This window comes from Plutella xylostella, chromosome 16, assembly GCF_932276165.1.
Source record: "Plutella xylostella chromosome 16, ilPluXylo3.1, whole genome shotgun sequence".
In the NCBI taxonomy this organism is placed as follows: Eukaryota; Metazoa; Arthropoda; class Insecta; order Lepidoptera; family Plutellidae; genus Plutella; species Plutella xylostella.
Window position 1 is genome coordinate 7,960,837 of NC_063996.1, and position 13,104 is coordinate 7,973,940.

A 13,104-nucleotide genomic window follows, 5' to 3' on the forward strand; every position below is an offset into this window, starting at 1 on the left:
GTGAGCCCCGATTGCGTGAAAATTTATGTTTGTTCGTTTGCCGATTTTGAAAGTGACCCCCCTGGTATCCTGGTAAGCCTCTTTCCGCCCGCTACGGGTGCTGCATAGTGAGTTTAGATACTTCTATACACGGTGTAGGTATTTATGACACATGCACCCGGAAAAATAAACCACTGTAAATGAAATTTCCTGTTTCAGGCTTTTAATGTATTTTTAATGTATTTCTTTTACTTTCATAACAGTAACAGCCAAATAAGAGCCCTAGTTCCTGCTTACCTACTTTACTTACCCATTAGGGAGAAATACATATAAGTACATAACAGGATAAATATCGGAACAACTTACCGACAAACTAAACTAAAATAAACGCAGGCAGGACTTACCCGCTGGTACAAAAAAGAGAGAAAAATATTACAGTTTTAAACTAGGTACGCTGCATCCCCTGTCTTCTACTAGAAGAGCAGGTTCATGACTAAGAAAAAAAAACCGCATACAGCCTACAAGACACGATAAAAAAGTCATTACCAAGGACCTACGGCGAGGCTTTCTGAAGTCTTCGTGCAAGACTCCGGGCTCAGGGCATCATAGTCGCTGCGGTGCCGCAGCCACGCGCACGCGTCAACTACACGCAGTTTTAACCTGATTGGTGGCTGCATTAGTCAGGGTAAAGAACGCGTGAATTTAAAAAAATAAAATTAAAAACCTAACTGGCCGCACGGATTTTCAATCGAAGTCAACGGGCGCCATTTTGGAAGTTTTTCCCGCGTGTATTTTGACAGCTTTGAATTGTGTTCGGAAATTAACTGGTTATATTGTGTAATTGATACATCGTTTTTTGTTCAGTGCACTATTTTTATTGGATTTGGTAAGTATTTTAATTTTCTGTCTTTATACAATTAGTTGCTTAATACCTTAATTAAATAATCAAGCACGCATCCTTGAATTCAATTATGTAAATTTCAGAGCATTTCAAGCAAATAGTGTAAGCAAATTGAAATTCTTTTACATAGTTTATTTTGTTACATGTATTAATTTGCTGATTTTGTGCTGTTCGTTACCTACATGAAAATATATTAAATATATATTATGGTTATTATAAATATTATATTAACGTTTCGAGTTAAGAACTATTTACATAATATTATCATATACGGAGCATCTAGAACAAACTATTTACTTTTATAAAAAATGATATTTATTTTGAAGGACATTTCAGTAAGACATGATAAAAAAATGGGGAAGGTATTATACAGGGTTATTGGTAAGTAGACCGGATCCTTTCAGGAGGTGATAGAAGAAGACATTTCCAGTCGATTGAACCCAATAATGCATTATCCTAAGCTTAACCATTTCTAAGATATTTAATATTTAAGGTTTTTTTTTATGTTTTGCCAAAATTTTATGCTTAAAACCGAAAATAAATAAAACTAGGCACATTTCAATATTTTTTTTGGTTGTTTTGCATAAGTAACACCTTAATAAAGTAATTAAAATAATCAAATGTGCATTATTCGACTTAAATAAGACATAATACCTCAAAATAGTTAAACATTTTGAAAAAATATTCAAAAGGCAAAAACAAATAAATTAATTTAAAAAAGATTTTCACATGACATTTTTTTGTGCACTTCAGCTTAAAAACATGGTCAACTAATAAGCTTACAAACAAGATAATTGAATACCAAATCGATTAAGGTATCACCAAGATATGGCCAAAACAACCAGAGAAAGCGGAGAAAACTCAGCAGGGGTTTCCATACTAAAGTCAACAGGACTGAAAACAATCACACTTTTTACCTTTATATTGGGCCAATTTTGTTAGTTTTCCTGTTGAGTTTTGTCCGTCTGTATTTACTAGATACCTAATAATATCTATGTATAATGCACAAAACTGATAACGAATTATTAACTGTGTAAATGGCGATCAAAATCTTTAAGAACGAATGTCCTGTTCTAATCTATTCGTTTGTGACCATGGAAGTAGAAAATGTGACATCATTTACCATATGTCTAATAAATGATGATGGCGAATTTCTGCCTATGTATTTTATTCTTACAGGGCTGTCAGCTCTATTTTTTGTTAGATCGGTTTCGGTCATCTGGCCGAGTAAACGAACTGGGTACTTACTACTTACCCCTTCTTAGGTACTGTCTCTCTCTGAAGTCTAAATATTGTCTGAACCTTCACCAGGTTCACTGGCAGATTAGGCTTTAATTAAGCATTAAGTGCCAATTTCTCCATTGTCGGTTAGAGCATAACCAGGGACTAGTGGTTTATTTTTGACTCATCTGTCATGAATTTATAAATCAATCCCTGTTGGTTAGATAACCGACTATGGAGAAATTGCCACTTAGTCCACTTGATTGACTGTTGTAAATTGTACAGTAAAAGTAAAATGTACATGGTTCGAAATTGATGTTGAAAGGTTGGCAACGGAAAGTTTCACAAAGTGGTTTTATAGGGGAACCCCCGACGAATTCCACTTAAAACTGTAATGTCATTAACTTATTGAAATATCTTCTTTAGGAAAAACACACGGTTAACTAAATACTTATTTAATTCGACATACCTACCTGCCTATCATCTAATGATCTGAATGTTAACCCAAATTAGTAAGACATATTTATTAAGTTATCTCGACATGTAGGCATTTAACTCTCGCTTTAATTACAAAAAACTCTTTGGTACATGACAGCTCGGATTCGAACCCGCATCTTAGGCGTGAGAAGCAGGCGCTTATCCGACTGAGCTACCACCGCTACTTGTTTTGTGAGTAGTTTTTCTTCAACTTGTGAAATGTATTTTTGCCACAAAAACTGCCTCCTGGAGCCAATTTATTACAAATCGCATTTCCTGTTGAAAAACATATATCCGTGAATGTGACTAATCTATACTTACTTACTTATCGAATCTAGCCTAGGTACTGGTAAGTACACCTAAACAATATAGGCACTTTTAAAAAAGTCCTAAAAAATTAACAAGATACAAGTAAGACTGCAACCAAATCACATTGAAGAAAGAAATCGTAATGAAGCACTGGAGATGGATCGGCCATACAATGAGAAGACACGACTGTAACCATGCTCAAGTTGCTTTCGAGTGGCAGCCTGGCGGAAGAAGGAGACCAGGTAGACCCGTACAGAGCTGGAGAAGGTCCGTGGAGGCGGAAATGAAGAGGGCAGGTCTATCGTGAGCCCAAGTGAAGGAGGCCGCTCAAGATAGGGAAATGTGGCGAAGAATGTGTAGCCCTAAGCTCCACAGGGGAGTAGCAGGACTATAAGAAGATAAGTAAGACTGCAAATACGCTATTACCTAAAAGTTAGAATCAATAAAATATTCTCTAGTTTTCTTGACCTAAAATTTTTAGAGCGCTTTTAGTCTATTTTGCTTTCTGAACTTGAGTTTTACTTATTTTTAATTAAGTGGGCCATTATTTTATTTTAGGGACCATTATCGGTCCCCTACAAAGAAACATTTTTTAAAAATTAAATAATGAAATTCAGGAATATAGCTACCGTCTGTAGCAATTAAATAAGACACCGGTCACAGAAAATATAATGAATTTATGTAAAATACTTTATTTATTTACAAATTACGGTAACTCTGTTGTTGTTTTTGGTAACGCAATTGTTTTTCATACAAAAATTGTCTGTCCCTCGGAGCGAGTCATATGAAACAAGCACAACGTGTGTAAAAAATTATAATGGAAACAATTTTTTTGAATATTATAACGAATATGTCATTATTTAAACTTTACTTCACGGTAATAATCATGATTTTATATGAACATATTATGGGACAATTAATATTCCTGGCCGAGTCCCCAAGCCTAAGCAAAAATACACCTACACTAGGTTACCCTAGGAAATTCAATCATAAATAAACTTTTTTTCACTTTCTTACACCTAAGATCATTTGAATGGCTGTGTATTTGTATTGGAGTGCAGGAAGGAGAGCGGGACGGATAAAATGACCAAGTCTTTCGGATGAGAGTCCTGGAGAGAAGCGCGTGTATTTATTGTGACGCCACTGAGTTACCGGCGACATACGGTGAGTTTTATAGATATTTATTATTTTATTTCATGCAATATATGTAATAATTAGTAACAATTATTAGGGCATTTTGATATCCCATGTATGTGTATTCATTTAAGTACTAACTTCAAATAGGTTATTGTTTTACAACTGCGTTACCGCTACACTTCGTTACTTTTTCAGTAACGCAGTTGTAGCTATAGTAACTCAGGGGTTTTTCTTATAGTTTTCAGGTATCTGTTACTCAATTTATGGTACAAATATAACATTTGAGCATATTAAATTGTTACAGTATAACATTTCAGACTCAATGGCGTAAACAGCGGCTGAAAAACAACGGCTTTATAGGCAAAAAAAATGAGAAATATTTCTTAGTATTAAGTTGTTATATTTTCAGCGATTTTAATGTTTGATATTAAACAAAGAGTTCTGTTAATTTTAGTTTGATAGTTTTTTTCACATTATGATTAGTTTTAATTGAAGAAAGTATAAAGATTGTGATTGAGATACCACTGTGTTACCAATTAACCACAGCGTTATCTATTTGTCCCTCGTTTCCTGAGAGTATTCACAAACATTTTAGCTACTCTATATTAGAAAGAATGTTAAACTAAATATAATAATTAAAAATTCACCTTATTTAGAGCTATTTCTAAAACTTTGAGCAAAAAATTATGATTATTTTGTCCTTTTTTCGAAAAGTATTGCATTAAAACTTATTGATTGGTAACGCAGTGGGAAACTTTATTATAGAATGAATAACAAAACTGAGAATATTTTGTTATTTAAACTGTTAGATTAATGTTTTTTTTCTTACTTTTTATCTGGTATATGTTTACGAACCAAAATATATGTTCCTAACAATAAAACATAATTTTGTATGAAAGTAACGCAGTAGTATTTTTTTCTCATCGTTCCTCGATTAAACGTCAATAACTTTAAGAAATAGCAAGAAAACATCGCTGCAAATGTATTTAATGAATAATATAAATGTTAATTAACATAAATAAATATTGAAAGGTTAATTAATAAGAAGTTTATTTTTGAAAAAAATATCTGTAAAATTATGTCAAATTGTACCCAAAATAAAATAATGGCCCAAGTATGTCCGAGTTATGTATGTCCATATCTTAAAATATCGATCTTTTATAAGTTATTGATAAGTATATTAACAAATTCACTTCCTATTTCGTTTCCTCAAAATCGCAAGGCTATATTTGTTGACCTAGGTCAGAAAATACATTTTATACAGGGTGTCCCAAAAGTCAACGTCATCCCTTAAAGGGCTGATAGGTCAGCTCATGAGAGGCCAGAATATCACAATATGACCTTAGTAAAAACTCGACAATTTTCGAGATATTGACACTTTTATAAATTTGCTGAAAATCGACACATTGGATCAGTTTTTTGCGTGCCGCCAGTACAAAAATCCATATTGTTAGAATTTGTTAGGTGTTGCACCACCTTGTATAGCCCTGCTATTGATCGCAGTCAAAAAAAATATCGAGTAATGCTGTATGTTTAAAAAAAACACGGTTTTCAAAGTCATAAAAGGTAATCGTATTTTTTTATAAACAACTTTGACTCTACATACTGTAAAAAAAATATACCACGCAAACCTGGCACCTTATTCGAAAAGATTGCTCATTTAATGCAGTTTCCAAAATGGTATGAAACGTTGCTATTGTTTCAATTAACAAAAAAGTTATTGCTATTTTAGTACAAAACGACCTAGACGTAAAATTGTTTGAAGGAAATTTATCTGACTGAATTTATTAGGGGTAAGTCATGTTGGAATGAGTAAAAGTAAAATAAGTGATGTGGCCGGGAGTGAGAAAAGAGAACGTTGTCACAGTTAATAAAAAAAGCGCATTTTGAGTATCTTTCTCGAAGAAAGTGGACTATAGCAACTCCACATTCCCCTTAAATGTAACGTACATTCCTGAGTAGTGCTAATGTGTAATATTGTACAAGTAAAACGCTTACACATGTACATTGTACACCCACAGTATCCAAAAAAGGGACAGATCAGTTTGTCATTAACATTACCTCTAATTACTTGTTATTTATTTTAAAGTTATTGTTAAACAAAACCAAACTCTCAAAATTATGATTATGACCATTAATGAGTATAATTTTTTGCTGATTATGTACTTAATATAATAATGTGGTGTTATAATTTTGAGAAATAAAAATAAAAGTCAATAAATGTTTGTTTTTTTTAAATAAGGTGTAAAAAACGCAAAATATGTTTTATAAGAGTTTGGTAAGTTTTTTCTTAGCTATTTTTGCGTCATCTTTGTTGCCACGGCTGACCCCACCACCTATTTTACTTTTACTCATTCCAACATGACTTACCCTTAATAAATTCAGTCAGATAAATTTCCTTCAAACAATTTTACATCGAGGTCGTTTTGTACTAAAATAGCAATAACTTTTTTGTTAATTGAAACAATAGCAACGTTTCATTCCATTTTGGAAACTGCATTAAATGAGCAATCTTTTCAAATAAAGTGCCAGGTTTGCGTGGTATATTTTTTTTACAGTATGTAGAGTCAAAGTTGTTTATAAAAAAATACGATTACCTTTTATGACTTTGAAAACCGTGTTTTTTTTAAACATACAGCATTACTCGATATTTTTTTTGACTGCGATCAATAGCAGGGCTATACAGGGTGGTGCAACACCAAACAAATTCTAACAATATGGATTTTTGTACCGGCGGCACGCAAAAAACTGATCCAAGGTGTCGATTTTCAGCAAATTTATAAAAGTGTGAATATCTCGAAAATTATCGAGTTTTTACTAAGGTCATATTGTGATATTCTGGCCTCTCATGAGCTGACCTATCAGCCCTTTAAGGGATGACGTTGACTTTTGGGACACCCTGTATATGCAATCTTTTGTTTTTGTTTTAATAGAGGGTTATTTTGTTGACGTTGCCCCTGGGGGGTCACTCTCTAAATCGACGAACGAACGAACGAGAATTGTCACGCAATGTAGAGTCGTGCGTGGTTAGCGCTGCAGTTTTTTTCCGAAGTTTCGGAGCGTGCGCGATCCACGACTCCATCTCGCTGAATTCGCGTGCCGATTGCGTGAATTTTTTTGTCCGTTCATTCGTCGAGAGTGACCCCCCTGTAAGACTGACTCTCTGAGCTGCATAGTGGGTTAAGTTAAGATACTTCTACACGATGTAAATGGCATGCACCCGGAAAATTACCACATGGTAAGAAGTGGTCAAACTGAATTACTTAAGTAATTCTTCATGAAATTTCCTGTTTCAGACTTTTAAATGTCTTTTTACTTTTACTTTTCATAACAGTAACATCCGAATAAGAGCCCTAGTTCCAGCTACCTGCTCACCCATAAGGGAGAAACATACATATAAGTATTAAATACTAACAGGATAAATATCGGAACAACTGACCGACAAACTAAACTAAAATAAACGCAGACAGGACTTACCCGCTGGTACAAAAAAGAGAGAAAAATATTACAGTTTTAAAACTAGGTAAGCTGCATCCCCTTCTACTAGAAGAGCAGGTTCATGACTAAGAAAAAAAACCGCATACAGCCTACAAGACACGATAAAAAGTCATTACCAAGGACCTACGGCGAGGCTTTCTGAAGTCTTCGTGCAAGACTCCGGGCTCAGGGCATCATAGTCGCTGCGGTGCCGCAGCCACGCGCACGCGTCAACTACACGCAGTTTTAACCTGATTGGTGGCTGCATTAGTCAGGGTAAAGAACGCGTGAATTTAAAAAAATAAAATTAAAAACCTAACTGGCCGCACGGATTTTCAATCGAAGTCAACGGGCGCCATTTTGGAAGTTTTTCCCGCGTGAATTTTGACAGCTTTGAATTGTGTTCGGAAATTAACTGGTTCTATTGTGTGATTGATTGATCGATTTTTGTTCAGTGCACTATTTTTATTGGATTTGGTAAGTATTTTAATTTTCTGTCTTTATACAATTAGTTGCTTACCTTAATTAAATAATCAAGCACGCATCCTTGAATTCAATCATGAAAATTTCAGAGCATTTCAAGCAAATAGTGTAAGCAAATTGAAATTCTTTTACATAGTTTATTTTGTACGACCGAATGGCGTAGTGGTTAGTGACCTGACTACTGAGCCGATGGTCCCGGGTTCGATTCCCGGCTGGGGCAGATATTTGTTTAAACACAGATATTTGTTCTCGGGTCTTGGATGTGCCCGTATAATGGCAATAGGCCCGCCCCCTATTACATTGGGACTAACATAACACTCTGGCGAAAAGTGGGTGCAGCAATGCACCTCTGCCTACCCCGCAAGGGAGTACATTAGTACAAGGCGTGAGTGCGTGTTATTATTATTATTATATAGTTTATTTTGTTACATGTATTAATTTGCTGATTTTGTGCTGTTCGTTACCTACATGAAAATATATTAAATATATATTATGGTTATTATAAATATTATATTAACGTTTCGAGTTAAGAACTATTTACATAATATTATCATATACGGAGCATCTAGAACAAACTAGGTATTTACTTTTATAAAAAAATATATTTATTTTGAAGGATGGGAAGACATTTCAGTAAGACATGACAAAAAAATGGGGAAGGTATTACCTATATGAGACTAAAATAAATATATGAAACTAACAAGTTTTTTGCAATTGCAATTAGTTAGTAGTGAGCTAACAAGTAAGTACCCCATGACAATTATTTATTGAAAAGGTAGCTAGTCAGGTAGTCCTATATACCCTAAGGTACAGCGCACATCCTCCTGACAGTAATTAAAAAATAATCTGGCTTTTTACTACGAACTTGTCGCACGAGACGTAAACTTTAGTCACGCGAATTTCTGAACTGACGTTGACATAATCTAATGACCATAGATAATTATAGGTAAATCCTTTAGTTAGTTCAGCCGACCCTTTACCTTAGCTGTTGTTGTTTTCAAACAATGTTTAAACACTGTTTTTTTTAAATATTCTGCCTTGCTACTGAAAATTGTAGGTTTAGGTTATTATAATTAACATAGATGCAAGTAGTTTTTCAATTGTCTTTTTGAAATCTTTGATGATGATGATGATGAAATCCTCTTATCCCTCATCAGGGACATAGGGCTCGAAGAAAGGATTTCCACTTCTCCCGATCCTGCGCGGCCGCTTCCAGGTCGTCCCAGCCGAGACCAGTTGATGCAGCCTCCTTTTCAACTGACCGCCTCCAGGTGGTACGGGGGCGGCCCGGCCTTCTCTTCCCCTTCGCTTGCCATTTCAACCCTTGTTTGGACAGGTGATTGTCTGGTCTCCGCAGCACATGCCCAATCCAGCGCCATTTCCTGAGTAGGATCTCCTTGTCAATGGGTGTCTGGTCAGTCATCTCCCACAGTCTTGCGTTAGATATGGTTCGTGGCCAGTAGATCCCCAGTATGCGCCTCAGACATTTGTTCACGAACACCTGAAGTCTACTGGTTACTTCATTCTTAACGAGCCATGTCTCGCACCCGTACAGGAGGACCGACTTGACATTGGAGTTAAAAACTCTGATCTTGGTACGCCGAGTGATGATGCGAGACGTCCAAACAGGCTTCAGTTGCGCATATGCAGCTCGGGCTTTGTTGATGCGTGCTTCTACATCCGCCTCCGCTCCGCCCAGTGGACCCACGACGCTCCCCAGGTAGGTAAAACGCTGCACTTGTTCGACAACGTCGCCGTTCACAAATATGGGGGCTGAATCGGAGGTATTTAGGCGCATATCTTTGGTCTTGCTACAGTTGATGCGCAGGCCTTCCTCAGCAGCAACGTTTGCGAGGTCATCGGTCTTGGACTGAAGATCGTCACGAGATGTCGCGAGTAAGCAGAGATCGTCGGCGAAGTCTATGTCTTCGAGGGTCTTATCCTGCAACCATTGTAGTCCCCTCTCTTCTTTACTACTCACTCTGCGCATCACGTCATCCAAGACTACAAGAAAGAGAAGTGAAATTTTGAAATCTTTACCTAGATAAAACTACTTACTAACATAATATATCATTTATGTATCACATAGGTTAGTAACCAAGTATGTAGGTACTTACGTACTTACCTAGATGGTTCTTTCAGTTATTGTTTCACTCATAAAAGTAAAACCACTGTGATCAATCATCAACCTGCCACTGTCTAAATCATAAATTTAATTTAAGACTGTGGTAGCATGGATTTTACCCACAGTTAGAAGTTAAAAACCATGCTACTTACTTTTATCCTCTCAACACTACGATATAAAGAATCAGAGAATCAGAATCAAGAGGTAAGAATTATTTGCGATCTAATTTATCGAAAGAAATCGATTAATATATACATAAGTATGTATAATATTTAATAGTAAATGTTTATTTATTTGCACAAAAAACATATATTTAAGTAAATTACAAGCTTATTTTAAATTAATATACTTATATATTTCTCTATCTACTTATATATTTTTGTTTGGGCATCATTGTATATTTTACATTGTAGTTAGGTTAGGTAGGTATTTCGCATTTATGATGTTTTCGTTACAACACAACTGTCATATCATGTGACTTGACTTCCTATACTACCTACTTACGTTAGTAGTGTGAGTAGGTAGGTTCACTTTCACTTTATCACGTGAGCCCTACCCATGGAGGATGGTCTATTGATGACATAACCACCGTAACAGCTAAATATTTGAACAAATGCCACATCGTACACGGTATTCGAAAAGATTTTGAGATTGTATACAACTAAACCGAAATTAGGTTCTTAGTCTTAGGTTCTAGGGACTGTTTCACAAAGTTTGGATAATGGCTACCAGTGGGATAAAATACATGCTGTCAATCTCTGTAGTGATGTTTTAGACAGTGACAACATGTCTTTTATTCTACAGGTAGCCATTATCCAGACATTATGAAACCTAGGCCCTTAGACGTTTATTATATTATTCTACTTATAGGTTAGAGTCACAGAAACTTATTTCCGCTACATAGTGGGGTAACTGTAGAGTAGCTCCAGTGGGGTAACCAGGTTCAATTCCTGACCGTGACTTGTCATAAAACACATACCTCAGCTGAGAATGTAACTAATTCAAATACAGCACCAAGGCCCAAATATATAGGTAGTCAGTTTACATTTAAACACAGCTTATAGGCAATTAGGTCACTCACACTGTAGAGTTCCAAATAACTATTATTAATAAATAATGTGTAGTATTGATTTCGTTCAGGTATCCATTAGTTTCTTAGTATTTAAGAAAAACCCTAATTGGTGTTGACACGATGTCATTAGAGCTAGATTTTTGAAGGACTAGGAGCTTGATATACGGAGGAAATTTAACTAATCTTATTAATGCGAAATTAACTGTGTCTGTTTGTCTGTCTGTCTGTTACTGTTTCACACCAAAACTACTGAACGGATTTGAATGAAATTTGGTATACATATAGTCTAGACCCTGAGAAAGAACATAGGCTAACTTTTTAAGGCGAAGCGAAGCTCGCGGGAACAGCTAGTACTTTATACAGATTTTAAATGCTTGTGCCTAGGTAGGTACTCTTAATTGACTTAATTAATATGAGATGGATTCCATCCAGTTCGGTATTTACAATTAATGATATATGACGCATATGGACATTACAGTTTACACGCAAGACACTTAATTAAGTAATACATTAATTATTATACGCTGCTAATGCTAACACTCTTTTAAAAATTACTATCGTTTTTCGCAACTGATCATCGTCTTAGCAATCGTTTTATAGCAATTGACAATCATCAAGCAGAGCTGCATCAATATGACGTATATTTGACAGATCAGTAATGCATATAGTGCCACAATCTTATCTGTTCCGGTGGTCAAAATGTGTACTAACGAGACGTCATTGTCAAACTTCATTTCATACTCTGTGCGTTATTTGAGTTGTCAATTTCTGCGAAGAGGCTGACGCTATGTTATTTAATTTGTTTTGTGATTTTCTGGGTGAAATAATGCCAAAAGCGCTGAAAAGTGATGCAAGAAAAGTAATACTAGATATATTGGCTTTTATGCAGGAAGTATTCAGGCGCCTTTAATTCAGTTTGAAAAATTGGAAGAACGAGTTGCAGCGGCTACAGGTTAGTGTTGCCAAATATGACGAATAATTTTACCCATATACTGACATGTAATTTTATTAATATTTTCCCGAGAGACCCGTAAAGTATATAATCTTTATTTTTCTTTGATTACAGGTGTGAGTGAAGCTGCGTACCTATACCTTAGGCAGTATACCAAGAAGAATTTCTCGCACCTGCAGCGATTTTATACGAAATAATGATGATTAATGACATCTTCTTCTTCCCCTACGAGTATCAAGGGTTGGCTGGAAGAAATGGATTTTTAGCAATTAGCCTCTGTACATTGTCTGAATTTCTTTTAATTTTATGCTCTTGTTTCTTGTTACTTTAGAAAATAAAGTACCTAAATAAATAAATAATAATTAAGTACTTAATAGTTTTTTTAAGTGTATCTATCTCGTTATTCCCACGACCCACAGATATTACCTATATCATTGTAAAATCTAGATTTAAATGTCTTATATCAGAACTAATTTTGTTTCTGTTTGCCGTGGACAAATTTTTTATACAACGAATGTCGTTTGATATATTATATCCTCTTTCATTTACTATTGACCCTATATTTTGATTTATCTATACTTATGAATGTACCTAATTATAACAATAGCAGAAATGCATTGTCGTTTAAACCACGGCAAAATTTAATCGATGGCATCACTGGATTCGATCACAGCGATCCGTCACCGGAACAGATAAGATTGTGGCACTATAAGAACTGTTGATTGCTAATCTATGGATAGTGGTATGGTAATCAAACATAACTACATACCATCACCATGATCGCTCAACATCATGAGATCGCTCTTAGCGATAAGGCAGCCTATTGTACATTAGCTCTAGTTTTTTGTATTTCTGATTTATGTGGTGTTCAATAAAGCAATAAGTATGCTATTCTATTCTATTCTATCACCATCTTTCCAGCCCATTCCACCAGCTCCCTTCAAACCAACAAAATCCACTCCACCCAATGT

At 35.3% G+C, this 13,104-nt stretch overlaps 1 protein-coding gene across 2 annotated transcripts in view; it reads left to right on the top strand.

The window, feature by feature from the left end:
• The first annotated feature begins 844 nt into the window (after positions 1–844).
• The window catches only part of LOC105386457 (putative metabolite transport protein HI_1104), a 70,026-nt gene continuing 57,766 nt past the window's right edge, over positions 845–13,104 (top strand). The window contains exon 1 of one of the 2 annotated variants that reach the window (XM_048626425.1): positions 845–865. The gene's annotated coding sequence lies outside the window, so the exon portion shown is untranslated. Of the gene's footprint in view, positions 866–7,666; positions 7,979–13,104 lie in introns of those variants that run through there. The other variant, XM_011557018.3, reaches the window with a different exon arrangement.